This window comes from Coregonus lavaretus (assembly GCF_964263955.1).
Source record: "Coregonus lavaretus genome assembly, chromosome: 12".
Lineage (NCBI taxonomy): Eukaryota > Metazoa > Chordata > Actinopteri > Salmoniformes > Salmonidae > Coregonus > Coregonus lavaretus.
Genome location: NC_139999.1, coordinates 45,594,040 through 45,615,393, shown reverse-complemented (window position 1 = coordinate 45,615,393; position 21,354 = coordinate 45,594,040). Strand labels below are relative to the sequence as shown.

The window sequence follows — 21,354 nt, the reverse complement described above, 5'->3', positions numbered from 1 at the left end:
TTAAAATAGTATTTGAACGTAGGTCTAACACGAACACAGTGTTGTTGTGAGTGCTGACTGATCCCTCAATAAAGTAGCTATCAGCAAAATCTGATTCAGATTCAGAGTGTTTAATAGAGCGTTGTACAGGGTTGCAGGTATGATTGCAGGGTACAGTGAAAATCTTAGGCTCCGAGCTCCAACATGCAGGACTAAGTGAAATAAAAGAATGAAAATGGTAATATAAGACAACAATAGAAACAGCACTATATACATCATAACAACTGTAGCAGTGATGAATAAATACATGTCCATTGGGGTGGAGGCAGAGTAAAGGCTGAGGGGGTGGGGGGGGCATGACCATAGGGGGAGCAGCATGGCCATAGGGGGGGTGGGGGGGGGGGCATGACCATAGGGGGAGCAGCATGACCATTGAGGAAGTGTGGGGACCAAGTGAAATAAAAACCTAAGATTATAATATACATATTAACAACTGCAACAGTTATGAATGTCGTTGGGATAGGGGCAGAGTAAAAGTCAGTTGGGGGGGGGTGTCCATAGGGGGAGCAGCAGGGTGGAGGAGGTAGCTGACTAGTGGTGGCTATTAAGCAGCCTGATGGTCTGATGGTAGAAACTATTTGCCAGTCTTCCAGTTTTTGCCATGATGCTCCTGTACTGCCTGTGTCTGAGGGATTGAAGAGGGAGAACAGGGAATGGCTTGGGTGGAGAGTGGGGTCCCTGATGATCGTATTGGCCTTCCTGCGACACATGGTGTTTTAGGTGTCCTGTAAGGCAGGCAGTGTGCACCTAATGGTGCGATCGGCTGCACATATCACCCTCTGAAGAGCCTTGCTGTCCGCGGCGGTGGAGTTGCCGTACCAGGCTGTGATACAGCCCGACAGTATGCTCTCGATGGTGCTCCTGTAGAACACTGTGAGGGCCCTCAGGGGCAGGCCAAATTTATTCAGCATCCTTAGATGAAAGAGTCGCTGTCGTGCCTTCTTCACCACGGTGTCCGTGTGGTTAGACCATTTCAGCTTCTCTGAGATGTGTACGCCGAGGAATTTGAAGTTATTGACCGTCTCCACGTCGGCACCGTTGATGAGGATGGAGTCGTGTCCAGCCAGGTTCCTCCTGAAGTGCACAATCAGCTCCTTTGTTTTGCTAACGTTGAGGGAGAGGTTGTTTACCTGGCACCATGCCGTCAGAGTGTCTACCTCGTCCCTGTAGGCTGTCTCGTCGTTTTTTGTTAATCTGGCCAACTATTGTTGTGTCGTCAGCGAACTTGATGATGGAGTTGGAATTGTGTGAGGCCACGCGGTCGTGGGTATACAGGGAATACAGGAGGGGACTGAGGACGCACCCTTGTGGGGCCCCCGTGTTGAGAATCAGTGTGGAGGATGTATTGTTGCCTACCTTCACCATCTGGGTGCGGCCCGTCAGTAAGTCCAGGACCCAGTTGGATTGGGAGGAGTTCAGACCCAGGGCCGTGAGCTCTGTAATGAGCTTATAGGGCACTATGGTATTGAAGGCCGAGCTGTAGTCGATGAACAGCATCCTCACATATGCATTCCTTTTGTCCAGGTGTGTAAGGGCAGTGTGCAGTGCAATGGCGATTGCGTCGTCTGTGGATCTGTCAGGGCAGTAGGCGAATTGGATAGTGTGTCAGGGAGGGAGGAGGTGATATGGTCTTTGTGAGGGTTAACACGTTTGAATGACTAGTAAGGGTGAGTGTTAGTTCACGAAATGTAAATGTTTTACGTACAGATCTCATATTACATATTACTGTAAAAACAGAATCATTTCAAACCTTGATTACATTGGAAAGCGATCACATATGCCTCTATTTATGCGTGGGAATACTTTGGAAAATATTTTTATGTCCAAGAACAAAACTTTAAAAAAATAAAATAATAATAATTAATTTAATGGTACAGACAGGAGACGCGAGGTGAGACTCGTACCCCCATCGCCAGGGAAATATCTGGTCCGGAGTCAAGAGCATTTACTAATCGACCAGACTCTGGCACAGACCAATACAAATTCAACCACACACAGTATTACTGTAACACACACATGCACAAACACCTAGCTATGTCTTCCTTATCTAACCTGTATGTTTGACTCTCTGTAGGTTTACAGGTTGTGTTGAACTCCATAATTAAAGCCATGGTCCCTCTCCTCCACATCGCCCTGCTGGTCCTGTTTGTCATCATTATCTACGCCATCATCGGCCTGGAGCTCTTCATTGGCAAAATGCATGCTACCTGCTTCTTCCCCAGCACAGGTAAGAGCGTGTGTGAGTGCGTGCATCTTACCATCTGTGGGTGTACATGACTATTGCGTTTGTGGTTTCAGTCTCTCTCTCTCTCTCTCTCTCTCTCTCTCTCTCTCTCTCTCTCTCTCTCTCTCTCTCTCTCTCTCTCTCTCTCTCTCTCTCTCTCTCTCTCCCCCCTCTCTCTGTAGGCATGATAGCGGAGGACGAGCCGGCTCCGTGTGCGATCTCAGGGCATGGGCGCCAATGTCCCATCAATGGCACCGAATGCAGGGAGGGCTGGCACGGCCCCAACGACGGCATCACCAACTTTGACAACTTCCTGTTTGCCATGCTGACCGTGTTCCAGTGTATCACCATGGAAGGCTGGACGGACGTGCTTTACTGGGTAAGGCCCTCCGTCATAGAGATCATATAAAATCAAATCAAATGTTATTTGTCACATGCGCCGAATACAACAGGTGCAGTAGACCTTACAGTGAAATGCTGGCTTACAAGCCCTTAACCAACAATGCAGTTTTTTTTTGTAAGTAAGTAAAATAAACTAAAGTAAAAAAGTTTACAATAAAATAACAATAACGAGGCTGTATACCGGTACCGAGTCAATACGCGGGGGTTAAGGTTAGTCACTGTTATTTCAGTCTGTGCTCTCAGCTCTCCCTGTGTGGTCTCTGTGTGAACTTTGACCCGCTCACTCTCTCTGAGAGTTTAACTAAAGCTGATGTATCAGAAGATTAGTCATTAGGCCTGGATGTGACTGTCATTCAAATATTAAAGGTTCAGTCAAGCCTTTCTCTATATATCTGAGTCCCAGAACCTTCCCTCACCTTTTTTCTCACTCTGAACTGTAAAACTATATATAAATGCCTTGAGGTTTTCACCTTCGTCTTGCATTCTTAGCAAACTGTTTTCCTCATCTTTCTCTACCTCTGACTATCCATGTTATTCTCTTTCTCTTCCTCCCCTCTTCCTCCCCTCTTCCTCCCCTCTTCTTCTTCTTCTTCTTCTATCTCACTGGTCATCCCCAAACCCAACACCTCCTTTGGCCGCCATTCCTTCCAGTTCTCTGCTGCCAATGACTGGAACGAATTGCAAAAATCTCTGAAGCTGGAGACTCTTATCTCCCTCACTAACTTTAAGCATCAGTTGTCAGAGCACCTTACCGATCACTGCACCTGTACACAGCCCATCTGTAATTAGCCCACCCAACTACCTCATCCCCATATTGTTATTTATTTTGCTCATTTGCACCCCAGTATCTCTATTTGCACATAATCTCTTGCACATCTATCATTCCAGTGTTAATACTAATTGTAATTATTTTGCACTATGGCCTATTTATTGCCTTACCTCCATAACTTGCTACATTTGAACACACTGTATATATACTCTCCCGAGTGGCGCAGTGGTCTAAGGCATTGCGTCGCAGTGCTAGCTGTGCCACTAGAGATCCTGGTTCGAATCCAGGCTCTGTCGTAGCCGACCGCGACCGGGAGACGCATGGGGCGGCGCACAATTGGGTAAGGGAGGGAATGGTTGGTAGGGATGTAGCTCAGTTGGTAGAGCATGGCGTTTGCAACGCCAGGGTTGTGGGTTCGATTCCCATGGGGGGCCAGTATAAAAAAAATTATGATGTATGAACTCACTAACTGTAAGTTGCTCTGGATAAGAGTGTCTGCTAAATGACTAAAAAAATATATATATATATTTTCTGTTGTATTTTTGACTTTATGTTTTGTTTTACCCCATATCTAACTATGTGTTGTTGTTTTTATCGCACTGCTTTGCTTTATCTTGGCCAGGTCGCAGTTGTAAATGAGAACTTGTTCTCAACTGGCTTACCTGGTTAAATAAAGGTGAAATAAAAAATTAATACAATTCTTCTTCTTCTTCTTCTTCTTCTTCTTCTTCTTCTTCTTCTTCTTCTTCTTCTTCTTCTTCTTCTTCTTCTTCTTCTTCTTTCCCCATCTCTCTCTGGTGACGGGTGCTCCTCCAGATGAATGATGCTATGGGTCTAGAGCTTCCATGGGTCTACTTTGTATCTCTGGTCATCTTCGGCTCCTTCTTTGTTCTGAACCTGGTTCTGGGAGTGTTGAGCGGGTAAGACACCTCTATCTCTCTCTCTCTACGTCTGTCTGTCTGTTAACCTGCTGCTCTGGCCTCATACAGATCTGTCTGTCTGTCTGTCTGTCTGTCTGTCTGTCTGTCTGTCTGTCTGTCTGTCTGTCTGTCTGTCTGTCTGTCTCTCTATGTCTGTCTGTCTGTATGTCTGTCTTTCTCTCTACGTCTGTCTGTCTGTCTTTCTCTCTACGTCTGTCTGTACGTCTGTCTGTCTTTCTCTCTACGTATGTCTGTCTGTCTGTCTGTCTGTCTGTCTGTCTGTCTGTCTGTCTGTCTGTCTGTCTGTCTTTCTCTCTACGTCTGTCTGTCTGTCTTTCTCTCTATGTCTGTCTGTACCTCTGTCTGTCTTTCTCTCTACGTCTGTCTGTATGTCTGTCTGTCTTTCTCTCTACGTATGTCTGTCTGTCTGTCTGTCTGTCTGTCTGTCTGTCTGTCTGTCTGTCTGTCTGTCTGTCTTTCTCTCTGCGTCTGTCTTTACGTCTCTCTGTCTGGTAACCTGCTGCTCTGGGCACCAACAGTCGAACGCCCGCCATCTACTTTTTTAGTCTAATCATTATGGGCTCCTTTTTCATGCTTAACCTTGTGCTGGGTGTGTGGGTAATCGGCTGAGGGTGCTGTGTGCTGAGTGCTCTGCAATGTGTGGGTGCTGTGTGTGTGTGTGTGTGTGTGTGTGTGTGTGTGTGTGTGTGTGTGTGTGTGTGTGTGTGTGTGTGTGTGTGTGCACGCTGTGTGCAGTGTGTGTGCTGTGCAGGGTGAGACAAGGGAAAGACCATGGAGTGGCTTGCTGTGTATGGTGTTGGGGAATGGTGAGAAAGTCTCAGGGAGACAGAGAACAGGTATGGAGATACTCAGTCACTGGTAATATAGTATTCCATTTCATATTTCATTCAGACTGATGCTGTTTCACTGCCCTGGCCACAACAAGTATAACCTTTGTTGACCTCTCATTAGTTTTGGGTTGTGTTGCCTCGCCACGGCAACTGACAGCAAAGGGAGACGTTTCCCCCACCCCAACCACCCCCACCCCCTTCATCACCACTACCACCCAAACTCCTGAGAGATAAATTAATCTCATTCCTCGCCCTTCACTCCCTCCTCAGCTTCACTCCCTAAGCTCTCTCTCTCTCTCTGACTGCATCAAGCCCAGTCTACTGCTGCGTCCATTCCAATGCAGTGGGGAGGAAGTGTGTTAGTGGGGGTGGGGCGTTAGTTCATAATACTCACTACTCTATGGCCAGCAGCACTCCGAGGATGTGTGTTCTTTCTTAGAGGGTTCCGTTGGTGGTTGGCAATGTTCCCTGGAGGTTCTTCTTACTGGGTTATGACCCCTTATCTCTGTTAAGTCATACACTTTTTAGAAACGCTGTGAATAATTTTTTTGAACTGTGAAATTGTGAGTTTTGTTAGAGATGTAGACTAGTGGCGGATCAAGTTAGGAGAAAATTACAGTTAAGTGTGATGTATTGTAATTGTAGATAATTATAGTAATTCGTATGTCATACTTTAATATGTTATGAATGGGACTGATTATTCAAGTAGCAACTTAAGTACAACAAGACCCACTGGGCAAACCAGAACAGCTAAATGAACGTTTGTTTTTACAAATTGACGTATCAATTTCTAATATATACAATAATTGTGACGTGTACATGTTATATTCACATTCATATCATATTATAGCCTCTCCAGCTAACATCTTTTGGTTTCCAGAATGTTCTATTGGGAGCATTTAGCAGGCCTTTGCGAACACACGCCTCTGCGAACATTCTGAGAACCACAATTGTTTGATGGGTGCTCATTTGAATGACTGAACATTTTCCTGAAGCTATTCCACCCAGAATAATGGCCAGTGGTCACCATGCAGATAGTTTTGAGTGTGTTTCTGATTCATGTGGGAAAACAGTACTAGATTCAGAGTACATGCCAGTAACCACTCCCCCTATTGATAGGTCTCTGCATCATCTTGATCTCCTGTTGTTATTGAAAGGTGTACATCCCCCTCCAGTGGCTAGGCTAGGGTTAGGAAGACTATACAGGCTATCAGAGGTCATCATAGAAAGAGCAGGGCTCCAGTGTATTGATGTGTTATTACTATTAGGAATTGGATATGCAGCCATGGTTTGGTATCATATTGTCATCATGTTGACTGTCTGAAGGACACAGTTGGATTGAGCCCTCACGGTGCCTCCCTTTCAGATGGTTAAGCATTGCACCTGTACTGCCACTGTAGCTCAATTCCACTTCGCAAAGTTTGCATTTCACCACCTACTTATTTAACTTGTCAAAGTATTGCCATACTGCTGTCGCTTCCCTGACTCACTCTCTGCCATTTTTCCAACTGTTAATGACGATGACGTGCGGAGCGCTTTATATCTGTGGCAAATAATTTGAAAGATGCATATCTCCTCCTACTAGTGTTACAGCATTGTTGCGTTCTGTATTTGTTTAATTTAGAGTTGGCCGATATTTGGGGGGACCTCTTCTATGGACCTCTTCTATGATATGCTACTCCAAATATCGAGATATCCGATATCAAATAAAATGAAATGTTATTAGTCACATTCTTCGTGAACAACAGGTGTAGACTAACAGTGAAATAAATGTTTACGTACAGGTCCTTTTCCAACAATGCAGAGTTAAAGCTGCGCTATGCAGAAATCGCTATGCAGTTCGTCTAATTTCTGTTTATGTGACAAAACAAGCACGTATAGTGTAGAGAATCATTGTACCATCTAAACCGCTGTGAAATACTGTATCTTTTCCATAACCAAAAATATTGTATTTTCAGATGTTTGAAGCTGGTGTACAAAACTGAAAGTAAAAGAAGCAAAAACAAAACTTAAGAATGGATATACTCAGCTCCATTGTTAGCTTGTTTTAACTACTATAGAAATGGTAGTCTGACAGGTACTCAGCAGGAAGGTCTGATTTCACTATTATTAAAACAAGACCCAGATGGCAAATATAAAGATCCAGTCTATCTTAAAAACTGGAGGCCTCTTACACTTCAATGTTGAGATACAAATATACTAGCGAAATGCATATCACTCAGAATTAAAAAGGTTTTACCATGTATTGTTCATCCTGATCAGACAGGTTTTTTACATGGACGATACATTGGAGATAATATACGACAACTACTAGAAATAATAGAACAACATGAAACATCTAAGAGGCCAGGCCTGGTATTTATAGCGGATTTTGAAAAGGCCTTTGATAAAGTAAGACTGGATTTTATTTATAAATTCCTGGATTTTTTCAATTTCGGTGACCCATGGGGCGGCACACAATTGGCCCAGCGTTGTCCAGGGTAGGGGAGGGAATGGCCGGCAGGGATGTAGAGCATGGCGTTTGCAACGCCAGGGTTGTGGGTTCGATTCCCACGGGGGGCCAGTATGAAAAATATATATATAAAAAAATAAAAAAAAATAATAATAATAATCATGTATGCACTCACTAACTGTAAGTCGCTCTGGATAAGAGCGTCTGCTAAAATGTAAAATGTAAAAAATTCTCTTATAAAATGGGTAAAAGTAATGTATAGCAACCCCAGGTGTAAAATAGTAAATAGCGGCTACTTCTCAGAGAGTTTGGAATTGTCAAGAGGAGTTAAACAAGGGTGTCCGCTGTCACCATATCTATTTGTTATGGCCATCGAAATGCTAGCTATTAAAATCAGATCAAATAACAACATTAGAGGATTAGAAATCCAAGGCTTAAAAACAAAGGTGTCCATGTATGCCGATGACTCAAGTTTTATATTAAGTTCGCAAGCTAAATCCCTGCAATGTCTCATTGAAGATCTAGATAACTTTTCTGGACTCTCTGGACTAAAACCTAATTATGATAAGTAATATAATAATAATAATATGCCATTTAGCAGACGCTTTTATCCAAAGCGACTTACAGTCATGCGTGCATACATTTTTGTGTATGGGTGGTCCCGGGGATCGAACCCACTACCTTGGCGTTACAAGCGCCGTGCTCTACCAGCTGAGCTACAGAGGACCACCTGTGTACAATATGATGTATTGGATCTTTATAAAATATAACTTTTACATTACCCTGCAGTTTACCTATGAAATGGACTGACGGTGAATTAGACATAATATCACAAAATATATAAATTAGTTCTCCACAATGAATTTCAATAGAAAACTTGTAAAAATAGACAAGATCCTGCAACCATGGAGAGGTAAATACCTGTCTATTTATGGAAAAATTGCCCTGATTAACTCCTTAGTCATATCTCAGTTTACTCACTTACATATGGTGCTACCTACTCCTGATTATTAATTTTTCAAATCATATGAGCAAAAAATATTTAGCTTTATCTGGGATGCTAAACCAGGCAAGATAAAGCGTGCCTATCTATATAATGAATATTAATTGGTTGGGTTGCGATTATTAAATATAAAAGCACTAAACCTCTCTCTAAAAGCATCACTTATTCAAAAGTTTTACTTGAACCCTAAATGGTTCTCAAGTAGATTACTAAGAAAAGCTCATCCATTGTTTAAAAATGGCCTTTTTGCCTTTTTGCAGATTGCCATGTATCATTTTCGATTAATTGTAAATTATATTGTTTTCAAAGTATCTCTCTTTTTTTCAAACATGCATTGCAGAGCTGGCTACAATTTCAATTTCATACCCCTGAAAAGATAGTTCAAATATTACAACAAATATTATGGCTGAATACAAATGTGCTGGTTGATAAAAAAAACTGTATTTATGGGAAATATGTTTGAAAGGGGTATTTAGTTTTTTTATTATATTGTAAATTTGAATGGTAGAGTTATGTCTTTCATGGAGTTATCAGAATGGTATGGGAAAGTCTGCTCAATCCAAGATTACAACCAATTGATTACAGCATTACCCCAGAAATGGAGGCAGGTGGCAGTGGGAGGAGGTAGGGAACTGGTCTGTCTGCCCAATATAAAGGATCAAAACTGGCAGAGGAATAAAAATAGCATAAATAGGAAAGTATACCAGTTTCATTTGAGGACCAGGATGTTGACAGCCGTGCCATACAGATTGCAAAATATTTGGGAAGAGATTTTTGATGTACCGATTCCATTAGTTGATATATAAAACGACTCAAGATTTTCAGCTAAAATTATTCTATAGACAAAATGTTGAATATTTGGGGCATACAATCATCGAAGCTCTGCACATTTTGTTGTGAGGATACAGAATCAATAGACAATTTATTTTGGTATTGCCCTCAGGTAGCCTGTTTCTGGTCTCAGGTTCAGGAATGGCTGAAAATGCATAATATTGATATAAAATTGACCCTAGAAATAGTACTGTTGGGAGATCTGGAGAGACCGGGTCAGTCAATTGCTAATATACTCTTAGTAAAAGTATTTATCTTCAACTCGCAGTCTGTGGATTCTATTCGATTAGATAGATTGAAATTGTATGTTAAACATCACAGCATAGTTGAAAGATATATGGTGCGTAGAGGGCTGCTGGCCTGACGGTTGGGAGCTTGGGCCGGTGGCTGATGGATCGCTGGTTCGGGTCCCCGTTTTTCACCTTGTGGGAGATCTGTTGACGTGCCCTTGAGCAGGGCGTTGACCCTGGTTGCTTCTGTGGGTCTCTCTGGATGGGAGTCTGTTAGATGACTAATGTGATGTAGATGTTGAGCTGCTTCACTGCAAGTAGATTGTATGTTTTAAATATTAAATCCAAAAAATAAGAACGAGAAGGATAGAAATAGCACACATGGAACAGAACTACCGCTTCTTAGACTTGCTTTCAATGAGAATGACAGATCTATAACTCACATTTCTATGTGAATTTGGTCAGGTCACCCAAAAAGTTACATATTGCAGCTTTAAAAATAAAGATAAAAATAAAACAAAAAATGTAAATAGTGACACAAGGAATAAATAGACAGTGAATAACAATAATGAGTGAAAATAACATGGCTATATACAGTCTATGGCTTGGGTGGCTGGAGTGTTTGACAATTATTTGGGCCTTCCTCTGACACTGCCTGGCATAGAGGTTCTGGATAGCTGGGAGCTCGGCTCCAGTGATGTACTGGGCCGTACTCACCACCCTCTGTAGCGCCTTGTGGTCGGGTGCCTTGCAGTTGCCGTACCAAGCGGTGATGCAGCCAGTCAAGTTGCTCTCAATGGTGCAGCTGTAGAACTTTTTAAGGATTTGAGGGCCCATGCCAATCTAACAGTATTGCTTCCATCCCTCTGAACAGGGACCCTCTGAACACATCGACAACAGTCACCCACAAAACATTGTTACCTATCGCTCCACAAAAGCTGCAGCTCTTTGCAGAGCAAGGGAAACAACTACTTCAAGGTCGACACCGATTGAAACGCAACTAGCGCGCACCGCTAACTAGCTAGCCATTTCATACTGGTTACACCAAGTCTTTTCAGCTTCCTGAGGGGGAAGAGGTGCTGTTGTGCCCTCTTCACAACTGTGTGGGTGTGGACCATGTTAATTGATTAGTGATGTGGAACTTGAAGTTCTCGACCTGCTCAACTAAAACCCCATCGATGTAGATGGGTACGTGCTCGCCCCTCCGTTTCCTGTATTCCATGGTCAGATCCTTGCTCTTACTGACGTTGAGGGAGAGGTTGTTGTCCTTACACAACACTGCCATGTCTTTGACCTCCTCCCTATAGGCTGTCTCATCGTCATCGGTGATCATTCCTACCACTGTCATGTCATCGCCAAACTTGATGATGGTGTTGGAGTCATGCGTGGCCACGCAGTCGTGGGTGAACAGAGAGTACAGGAGTGGACTAAGCACACACACCTGAAGGGCCCCGTGTTGATGGTCAGCATGGCAAATGTGTTGTTGCCTACCCTCACCGCCTGGGGGGGCGGCCCGTCAGGAAGTCCAGGATCCAGTTGCAGAGAGAGGTGTTCAGTCCCAGGATCCTGAGCTTGATGATGAGCTTGAAGGGGACTATGGTGTTGAATGCTGAGCTGCAGTCAATGAACAGCATTCATACATGGGAATTCCTTTTGTCCAGGTGTGTGAGGGCAGTGTGGAGTGCAGTAGAAATTGCGTCATCTGTGGATCTGAGGGGGTGGTATGCGAATTGGAGTGGGACCAGGGTGTCTGGGATGATGGTGTTGATGTGAGCCATGACCAGCCTTTCCAAAGGATTTCATGGCTATAAATGTGAGTGCTACGGGGCAATAGCCATTTAGGCAGGTTACCTTGGCGTTTTTAGGCACGGGAACTATGCAGGTCTGCTTGAAACAAGTTGGTATTACAGACTGGGGGCAGGGAGAGGTTGAAAATGTCAGTGAAGACACTTGCCAGCTGGTCAGTGCATGCTCTGAGTATGCATCCTGGTATAATTGTTTTGCACCGTTAATGAATAGATTATTCCAGACTGTGATTCTTTTTTTGGCATATTTACTATATAATAGTTGCATTCTCATTAAATAATCTTAGTATGTCGAAAAAATAAGGCTTACTTAATTCATTTAGACTTCATTTTCAACATATTCAACATATTGGGCTCCCGAGTGGCGCAGCGGTCTAAGACACTGCATCTCAGTGCTTAAGTCGTGTCACGATCGTTGAGAGACGGGTCAGACCAAGGTGCAGCGTGAAAAGCGTACATGTTTATTTAACTCAATAAACATAAACAAAACAAGAAACAACGTAACGTGAAGTCCTCAGGCTATAAACATACCAGTCTAACAGGAACAAGATCCCACAATCAACAGTAGGCAATGGGCTACCTAAGTATGATCCCCAATCAGAGACAATGAGCGACAGCTGCCTCTGATTGGGAATCACACCCGGCCAAACCTAGAAATACACATCTAGATCCTAAACATAGAAATTCTAACGTAGATCCTCACGCCCTGACCAAACCAACTAAAGACAACCGGCCTCTCAAGGCCAGGGTGTGACAGTAACCCCCCCCCCCCAAAGGTGCGTACTCCGGCCGCACCAACCTGACTCATTAGGGGAGGGTCCGGGTGGGCATTCAGCTTCGGAGGCGGATCCGGCTCCGGGCGTGACGACCTCTCCGGCTCCGGGCTGCCTCCCGGTTGCGCCCCTGGTCTGGTCTGGACCTCGGCGCGATGCTTCCCCTCTCCTTCCTCCCACGATGCACCAAGCCCTGTCTGGACCCTGGTGTGGGAGACCCCGAACCTGGAGAGGGGCTGACGTCTGGGCCTGGATCGGCAATTCCCCCACGATGCACCAAGCCCTGTCTGGACCCTGGTGTGGGAGACCCCGAACCTGGAGAGGGGCTGACTTCTGGGTCTGAAGTGGAGTCGCTGACCGGAGCTGAACTGGACACCGGTGGAGCGGACTACTCTGGCTCCATAGTGGAACCGCTGACCGGAGCTGGACTGAAACCCGGTGGAGCGGACTACTCTGTCTCCGGAATGGATCCGCTGACCGGAGCTGGACTGGCACCGGTGGAGCGGACTGCTCTGGCTCCGGAGTGGAGCCGCTGACCGAAGCTGGACTGGACCCCGGTGGAGCGGAATGCTCTGACTCCGGAATGGAGCCGCTGACCGTTGCTGGACCAGGCACCGGTGGAACAGGCCGGGCCGGACTGGGGACACGCACCACTGGTCTGGTGCGAGGAGCAGGAACGGGCCAGGCCAGACTGGAGACATGCACCACAGGTCTGGTGCGAGGAGCAGGAATGGGCTGGGCCGGACCGGGAACACGCACCACAGGTCTGGTGCGAGGAGCAGGAACGGGCCTTACCGGACTGGATACGCGCCCCACTGGTTTGGTACGGGGAGCAGGTACGGGGCGTACCGGGCTGGCGACAGGCACAACTGGTTTGGTGTGAGGAGCTGGCACGGGCCGTACCGGACTGGATACGCGCACCACTGGTTTGGTGCGGGGAGCAGGTATGGGGCGTACCGGGCTGGCGACAGGCACCACTAGTTTGGTGCGAGGAGCAGGCACGGGCTGTGCCGGACTGGATACATGCACCTCTGGCTTGGTGCGGGGATCAGGTACGGGCCGTACTGGACTGGATACACGCACCACTGGTTTGGTGCGGGGAGCAGGTACGGGGCTTACCGGGCTGGTGAGGCGCACTGGTGACACAGTGCGTAGAACCGGAGCAGGATATACTGGACCGTGAAGGCGTACTGGAGGTCTGGTGTGTACAGCTGGCACAACCCGTCCTGGCTGGATGCCCACTTTCGCACGACACGTGCGGGGCGCTGGCACAGGACGCACTGGGCTGTGCATGCGCACTGGCGACACAGTGCGTATCTCCGCATACTTAGGTTCCTCTATGAACACACGCTCCTTCTGTTGCCTGACCAGCTCCTCTCTTCTTGCCTCCACTACTTCCTTCTCCCTTTGAGCCTCCTGTAGCGCCTCCCTCTGAATGGATACCTCCTGCTCCCTCTGATCAAACAGCCACTGTAACGTGGTGGCCTCCTCTCTCAGACTCTCGATCCGCAGGTCTTGGAGGACCTCTAGAATAGCGGCCTCCTCCTCTCTAGTCAGCCCTTTCCCGGCCTCCTGCTGCTTTGTCGTCCACCCTGTGAGCCCCCCCAAACATTTTTCTTGGGGCTGCTTCTCGGGCTTCCTCTTCGGCCGGCACCGTTGATGTCGCCGTTGATCCTCTCCTGCCTGGGCTTCCTCCTTCGCCCAGGGTCCTTTACCAGCCAATATCTCCTCCCAAGTCCAAAATGACTTCCCCACCTGTGTCCAGGATGTCTGCTGCTCCTGGGCACGCTGCTTGGTCCGTTTTTGGTGGGATCTTCTGTCACGATCGTTGAGAGACGGGTCAGACCAAGGTGCAGCGTGAAAAGCGTACATGTTTATTTAACTCAATAAACATAAAAAAAACAAGAAACAACGTAACAAAAAGTCCTCAGGCTATAAACATACCAGTCTAACAGGAACAAGATCCCACAATCAACAGTAGGCAATAGGCTACCTAAGTATGATCCCCAATCAAAGACAACGAGCGACAGCTGCCTCTGATTGGGAATCACACCCGGCCAAACCTAGAAATACACATCTAGATCCTAAACATAGAAATTCTAACATAGATCCTTACGCCCTGACCAAACCAACTAAAGACAACCGGCCTGTCAAGGCCAGGGCGTGACAAGGCGTCACTACAGACCCCCTGGTTCGATTCCAGGCTGTATCACAACCGGCCGTGATTGGGAGTCCCATAGGGCAGTGCACAATTGGCCCAGCGTTGTCCGGGTTTGGCCGGTGTAGGCCGTCATTCTAAATAAGAATTTGTTCTTAACTGACTTGCCTAGTTAAATAAAGGTATAAAAATATATATATATATTGATTGAGGGCGGCAGGTAGCCTAGCGTTTGAGAGCATTGGGCCAATAACCGAAAGGTCGCTGGTTCGAATCTCTGAGCTGACTAGGTGGAAAAATATGTCGATGTGCCCTTGAGCAAGGCATTTAACACTAATTTCTCATGTAAGTCGCTCTGGATAAGAGCGTCTTCTAAATGACTAAAATGTAAATATTGATACAGCCTAACTGATCAAACTCCAGCATTTAGATTTGTAATGTTCAAATAGAGTATAGTCTTGCAAATCACAAAATATATCACCAATGTCAAATAACACAATATTCGATTTAATCATATATCGGCCAACCCTAGTTTTTAATAAAATCTCCCCTTTGTGATGACATTGTTTTTTGTTTTGTTTTTTTTCTTCTAAATGTAATGACAGGGTTGGAAATTAACCCTCGCCACCCGCTAAATGCGTGTTGATTTGGTCATTGGCAGGTAAGAATGTATATTTCACCAGCCACTTTAGCGGATGGTCACACAGAGCATTTATTATTATTATTATTTTTTTCACATGTAGAAGTTGGTCGAATTGACAAGAAAACTTAGTGCTCGTATTTCTTGGCCATTTACATCGTTAGGTTCACATGCAATATGATGTGATTTGCTAGGTTGTTTTTCAGTGTTTGAGTTTGCTGCAACTGTCTGCTGCTAGGATGACATCGCAGTCAAAGATTTCTTTCATCACAGACAAGCAAGTGCCCAAGTTACCACGGTAACGGCCCGTCTCTTAAAGGGCCAGCTGAACATTTCTGTCTCACCTAATGATTATGCTTGATTGAGCATGGATCACTCCCAAAAATGTTTATTCATGAACTTTTAGTCATTGTTCTCGTAGATCTATTGCTACATGTCTACTTAGGCGCACATCATGTAGCCTACTCCTTGTAGAAAATGTCAGCATAGAGCCCTGAACTGTAATAATAAATAAGCCGTATCACTCAGCATTTTGTGGCAAGGCAGGCACTTTGTTGATTCTTGATGTTCTATTGTAGAACTGTTTATCTGTTTTTATTATTGGATCTAAATGATTTATTTTAACATACATTGGTTAAAAGACGCAGGTCACAAAAATTAAATGAAATTAAGCAGTATACCCCATTACTTCTTACTAGTAATACATTTCTTGTTTTTGAAACATTAGAAAGCATGCCCATCCATTTTTGGGGGGATTTTTGGTGTAATTATGTAGCAAAAAATATTTGGGTTGGTAAAAGATCTGAGTGGCTGGTAGATGTTTTAAATGGTAAACGATCCCAATTTGTTTTAAACGTTTAAACGTTCACACCCCTAGAACTAACTGTATAACATTTTGTATACAAATTGTGTGTGGCGAGCCATTGTGTGAAGTGAACCGTTATTGAGTCTGAGCGTGTCTATTGTGTGTGATTTTGTGTGTGGCGCATTTGTGTATTTGTATGCTGTGTATGCATACTCTAACGTGTCTGTGTTCTGTGTGCCCACAGAGAGTTCTCCAAGGAGAGAGAGAAGGCCAAGGCTCGTGGAGACTTTCAGAAACTGCGAGAGAAGCAACAGCTGGAGGAGGACCTGAAGGGCTACCTGGACTGGATCACTCAGGCTGAGGACATCGACCCGGACAACGAGGACGAGGAGGGCTACGAGGAGGGCAAACGCAACCGTAAGCACCCTACAACACACACACACAAACGTGCACCCACACACTACCCTAAAACACGCACACACAAACGTGCGGACGTACAAATGCGCACACAAATATGTGCACGAGACCAGTAATAATGTATTTGATTTGACACACGCAGACCATCCTAAAACACACACAGTGCAAGAGCAGCCAGTAAGTGTACCTGTGTACAACAGAAGACTGAGAGAGTCTACAGTATGAGCAGCATCATGTTTAGTAGCTACTGAAGGTTTCCAGTGTGAATATCTGGTCATTTGCAGTCCAGTAGCCCAAATTGACCACATACAGTGCCTTGCAAAAGGGTTCATCCCCCTTGGCGTTTTTCCTATTTTGTTGCATTACAACCTGAAATTTAAATGGATTTTTATTTGGATTTCATGTAATGGACATACACAAAATTGTCCAAATTGGTGAAGTGGAATGAAAAACATAACTTGTTTCAAAAAATTCTAAAATATAAATAACGGAAAAGTGGTGCGTGCATATGTATTCACCCCCTTTGCTATGAAGCCCCTAAATAAGATAAATCACATGATCTGTCACATGATGTCAGTATATATACACCTGTTCTGAAAGGCCCCAGAGTCTGTAACACCACTAAGCAAGGGGCACCACCAAGCAAACAGGTCAGGGACAAAGTTGTGGAGAAGTACAGATCAGGGTTGGGTTATAAAAAAAATATCAGAAACTTTTAACATCCCACGGAGCACCATTAAATCCATTATTTAAATTTTTTTGAAATAATATGGCACCACAACAAACCTGCCAAGAGAGGGCCGCCCACCAAAACTCACGGACCAGGCAAGGAGGGCATTTATCAGAGAGGCAACAAAGACACCAAAGATAACCATGGAGCTGCAAAGCTCCACAGCGGAGATTGGAGTATCTGTCCATAGGACCACTTTAAGCCGTACACTCCACAGAGCTGGGCTTTACGGAAGAGTGGCCAGAAAAAAGCCATTGCTTAAAGAAAAAAATAAGCAAACACGTTTGGTGTTCGCCAAAAGGCATGTGGGAGACTCCCCAAATATATGGAAGAAGGTTCTCTGGTCAGATGAGACAAAAATTGAGCTTTTTGGCCATCAAGGAAAACGCTATGTCTGGCGCAAACCCAACACCTCTCATCACCCGAGAACACCATCCTGCTGTGGGGATGTTTTTCATCGGCAGGGACTGGGAAACTGGTCAGAATTGAAGGAATGATGGATGGCGCTAAATACAGGGAAATTCTTGAGGGAAACCTGTTTCAGTCCTCCAGAGATTTGAGACTGGGACGGAGGTTCACCTTCCAGTAGGACAGTGACCCTAAGCATACTGCTAAAGCAACACTTGAGTGGTTTAAGGGGAAACATTTACATGTATTGGAATGGCCTAGTCAAAGCCCAGACCTCAATCCAATTGAAAATCTGTGGTATGACTTAAAGATTGCTGTACACCAGCGGAACCCATCCAACTTGAAGGAGCTGGAGCAGTTTTGCCTTGACGAATGGGCAAAAATCCCAGTGGCTAGATGTGCCAAGCTTATAGAGACATACCCCAAGAGTCTTGCAGCTGTAATTGCTGCCAAAGGTGGCTCTACAAAGTATTGAATTGGTAGGGTGAATAGTTATGCACACTCAAGTTTTCAGTTTTTTTGTCTTATTTCTTGTTTGTTTCACAATAAAAAATTATTTGCATCTTCAAATTGGTAAGCATGTTGTGTAAATCAAATGATGCAAACCTCCCCAAAATCAATTTTAATTCCAGGTTGTAAGGCAACAAAATAGGAAAAATGCCAAGGGGGTGAATACTTTCGTAAGCCACTGTACAGTAATTCTGTGTTCAGAGTTATTGTGTTAAATCCACACACAAACACTAAAATATTGCACACTCACACTCGTGCACACACACACTCACACACACACACACACAAACACAAACACAAACACACGGCAGAGCAGATAATATAGATTTGGTGAGCCAGAGTCCCCTGTAATGTAGGTCAGTGTAGGGAGATGAAGCCAAATGATCAAGGTTGTTTTTGAGAAAAAAAAGATTACACACAGAAGCTATGTCACGCTGCACTGTGAGTCAGGTGATTATACTCTCTCACTCTCCGTCGACACACACATCACACACTTAGACACACACACACGCTCCTACACGTAATCATGTTAACCGCTACATCTTGTAATCAGCAACATTCCCAATATTGTTGTCAACTATTGTTATGACTCTAAAGAGTATCTATATCAGGTGTGTGAGGTGCACTATACAGCTCTATTATCATAGCCTTCCTCAGTTCACACCCTAGTAATGTGTGCAGAGCTCTCTGTGTGCCGGTTTAGTTAGTCTGAGGAGGGAGAACAGGGATAAATCATATTACTTGAGCAGAAAAAAAGACTGTAATCCAAATCCTCTTTATATAAGCAGCACATGATGCAGAACAGAACAGCGAAACTGCTACTGTCCATTCATACAGCTTTAGTACAGTATCTCTATCCACCCTCCCTATCAACCAGTGAGCAGCACTACGCTACTACAACATCTCTCATTCCCCCTCCCCTAAAACCTATTTCGCTGTGTAACTTTAGAGCTGCATCTCTCCTGTACTCTCTCCACACCGCAGAGCTTCAGTACGGTCCCAGTCCCGGTCCTGTTTACAAATTAGGGAGATTTAGTCAAATATCTCTGCCAAGCTTCCAAATACACTCTAGTTTTACTTGGATTTTTCTCCTTTCACCCAAATGAGTCTAGAGTCAATAACTGGATTTAGTCTTTGAACCTTTAAACCAAGTTAAGCAAAGTAAGGTATAGTCAATTATAGTAAAGTATATTCAAGCGTATTCAAGTATAGTCAAGTATATTCAAGTATAGTCAAGTATAGGAAAATAAAGTGTAGTGAAGTCTGATCATTCTAGTGTTTATCATCAGAATTAGCACCACTGCCTCCATTCACGCAGTCAACAGAAACACTAACTGGATAGTAATGTGATAGGAGATATGGTAGTAACAGCAACTTCAGTATGTATGTCTCAGAAGTGAGCCTTCTAGTGCTGGGAATGCTTGGCACTGGGCTGAAGGTCGGGGGTTATAATAACATGGATCCCCTTGGCGATACCAACCTGGGAAATGTATCATGCTGGCTTTTCTGTTGCTGTCACCGGTCCGGGCCATGACATGAGAGACTGTATGCTAACATGTACATGTGAATGCTGTTAATTTGCATTGCAGCATGTTAGTATAGACTCTAGTGCTACTGTTATATATTTTACTGTTCTGTACTGTTCTGTTCTGTACGCCCCCCCCCCCCCCCCCCCCCCCCCTCCACCCCCGGCCTGCAGACACTAGCTTCCTGTCATGTGACTAACAGCTGTCCATCTTCCTCTTCTGCTCCTCTTCAGTGTCTACTACAGTCCATCCTATTGGTGTCAGTGTCAGTGGTGCTGGTGTTGTCAGTCAGTGTCGCTGTTGCCAGCTGTACTGTTGTTGTTGTTGCTGTGGTTGTTGTTACTGTTGTTGTGGTGAATTGTTACTGTGCTGCTCTAACCCGTCTTGATAGAGCCCTATTCTCGCCCCCATGTTTCTCTGCTGTGCCGTTTGGTGCGCTGCTGTCTGAATGCATGGGCTTGCATGCTTTACACATGAAGGGGTGACTCTGGCTGACCTCACAGAGAAGAAGAAAGGAAGCAGGTTTGGGTGGTTCAGCCAGTCCTCCGACACTCATGGTAAATCCCCTGGTTTTCCCTTCCACATTGAAGAAGTGTGTGTGTGTGTGTAGGGTGGGGTGTGTGTGTGTGTGTGTGTGTGTGTGTAGCAGTGGAGGTTGCTGAGGGGAGGACGGCTCATAATAATAGTTGGAACGGAGCGAATGGAATGGCATCAAACACATGGAAACCATACGTTCGATGTATTTGATACCATTCCACTGATTCCGCCCCAGCCATTACCACGAGCCCGTCCTCCCCAATTAAGGTGCCACCATGTATGTGTGTCCGTGTGCGAGTTAGCAAGATCGTGTGTGTGTGTGTTGAGTCTGCACTTTTGTGTGAAAGCTTGTGTGTTTGTGTATGTACTAATGTGTGCAGCCTAATCCCCCTGCTTGTGCTTTGCTATTGTGATTGACCCTTCTTATCCCCTGTGAGAGTAGTCAGGTGATGAGTAGCAGGGAGCAGAATATGAATACATACTTCCCCGGTTGATGCCAGGCGCTCAACTTCTCTCCCTCTCGCTCTCTCTCTATGCACAGCCCATTTAAAGCAACAAGGCTAGGGGCTCAGTGTGAATAGGCAAACAGGGCTAAACCCAGATCACTACACCTAACAGCATTCAGATATTGAGAGAGAGACAGAGAGAGAGCTGTCTCTGTCGTAGCACTCGAAAGTCAAGGAGAACGCTTTCACACAAACTAAGCAGCAGTGCGTCCGTACCCTCGCACAAACAAGGAGTGCTCTCACATAAAAGTTGTAGCACTGTCAGGGTTTTTTGCTGGATCAAAAAGGGGCTTAGGCGATGAGCGTGGCAGGGGGCGTGGCAACGGGCATGGTCCACTCTTATTTTCTCTGGGATGTGTTTGACACAGCTGTGGTACCTAGGGTGTGACTGCGCACTGTACGTTTGATGTGTGTAGCGCTGTCAGGGTTTTTTTCTGGATCAAAAAGGGGCTTAGGCGATGAGCGTGGCAGGGGCGTGGCAACGGGCATGGTCCACCCTTCAGCGCAGGTGAATTTTAGAGAACATTTGGAGAAATGTTTGCTTTTTTTTTGTGTATTTCCTGCAATTCTACACATTTCTCCATGGAGCTGAGAGAAATGTTTACAGTTTTAAAGCAAATTTCCTGCAATTCTACCAATTTTGCCGTGGAGCTTAGAGAAAATGTTGCATATTGAAAACTAATTTCCTGCAATTCTATGCATTTTGCCATGGCTAATTGACAAGCAGAATAACTAAATCAATACTGCTAAATTCATTGTTTTGGGAATTTACTATTCTCCCTGTCTAGCTTTTATTTTGGTAATAGTTAATTCTCAAA

At 45.0% G+C, this 21,354-nt stretch overlaps 1 pseudogene across 1 annotated transcript in view; it reads left to right on the top strand.

The window, feature by feature from the left end:
* LOC311138859 (voltage-dependent L-type calcium channel subunit alpha-1D-like) overlaps positions 1–21,354 on the top strand; it is a 123,523-nt pseudogene that overhangs the window by 53,494 nt on the left and 48,675 nt on the right. The window contains exons 5-9 of the transcript in view: positions 2,114–2,266; positions 2,446–2,642; positions 4,251–4,354; positions 16,147–16,319; positions 19,973–20,050. The product of the transcript in view is annotated as a voltage-dependent L-type calcium channel subunit alpha-1D-like (transcript). The remainder of the gene's footprint in view (positions 1–2,113; positions 2,267–2,445; positions 2,643–4,250; positions 4,355–16,146; positions 16,320–19,972; positions 20,051–21,354) is intronic.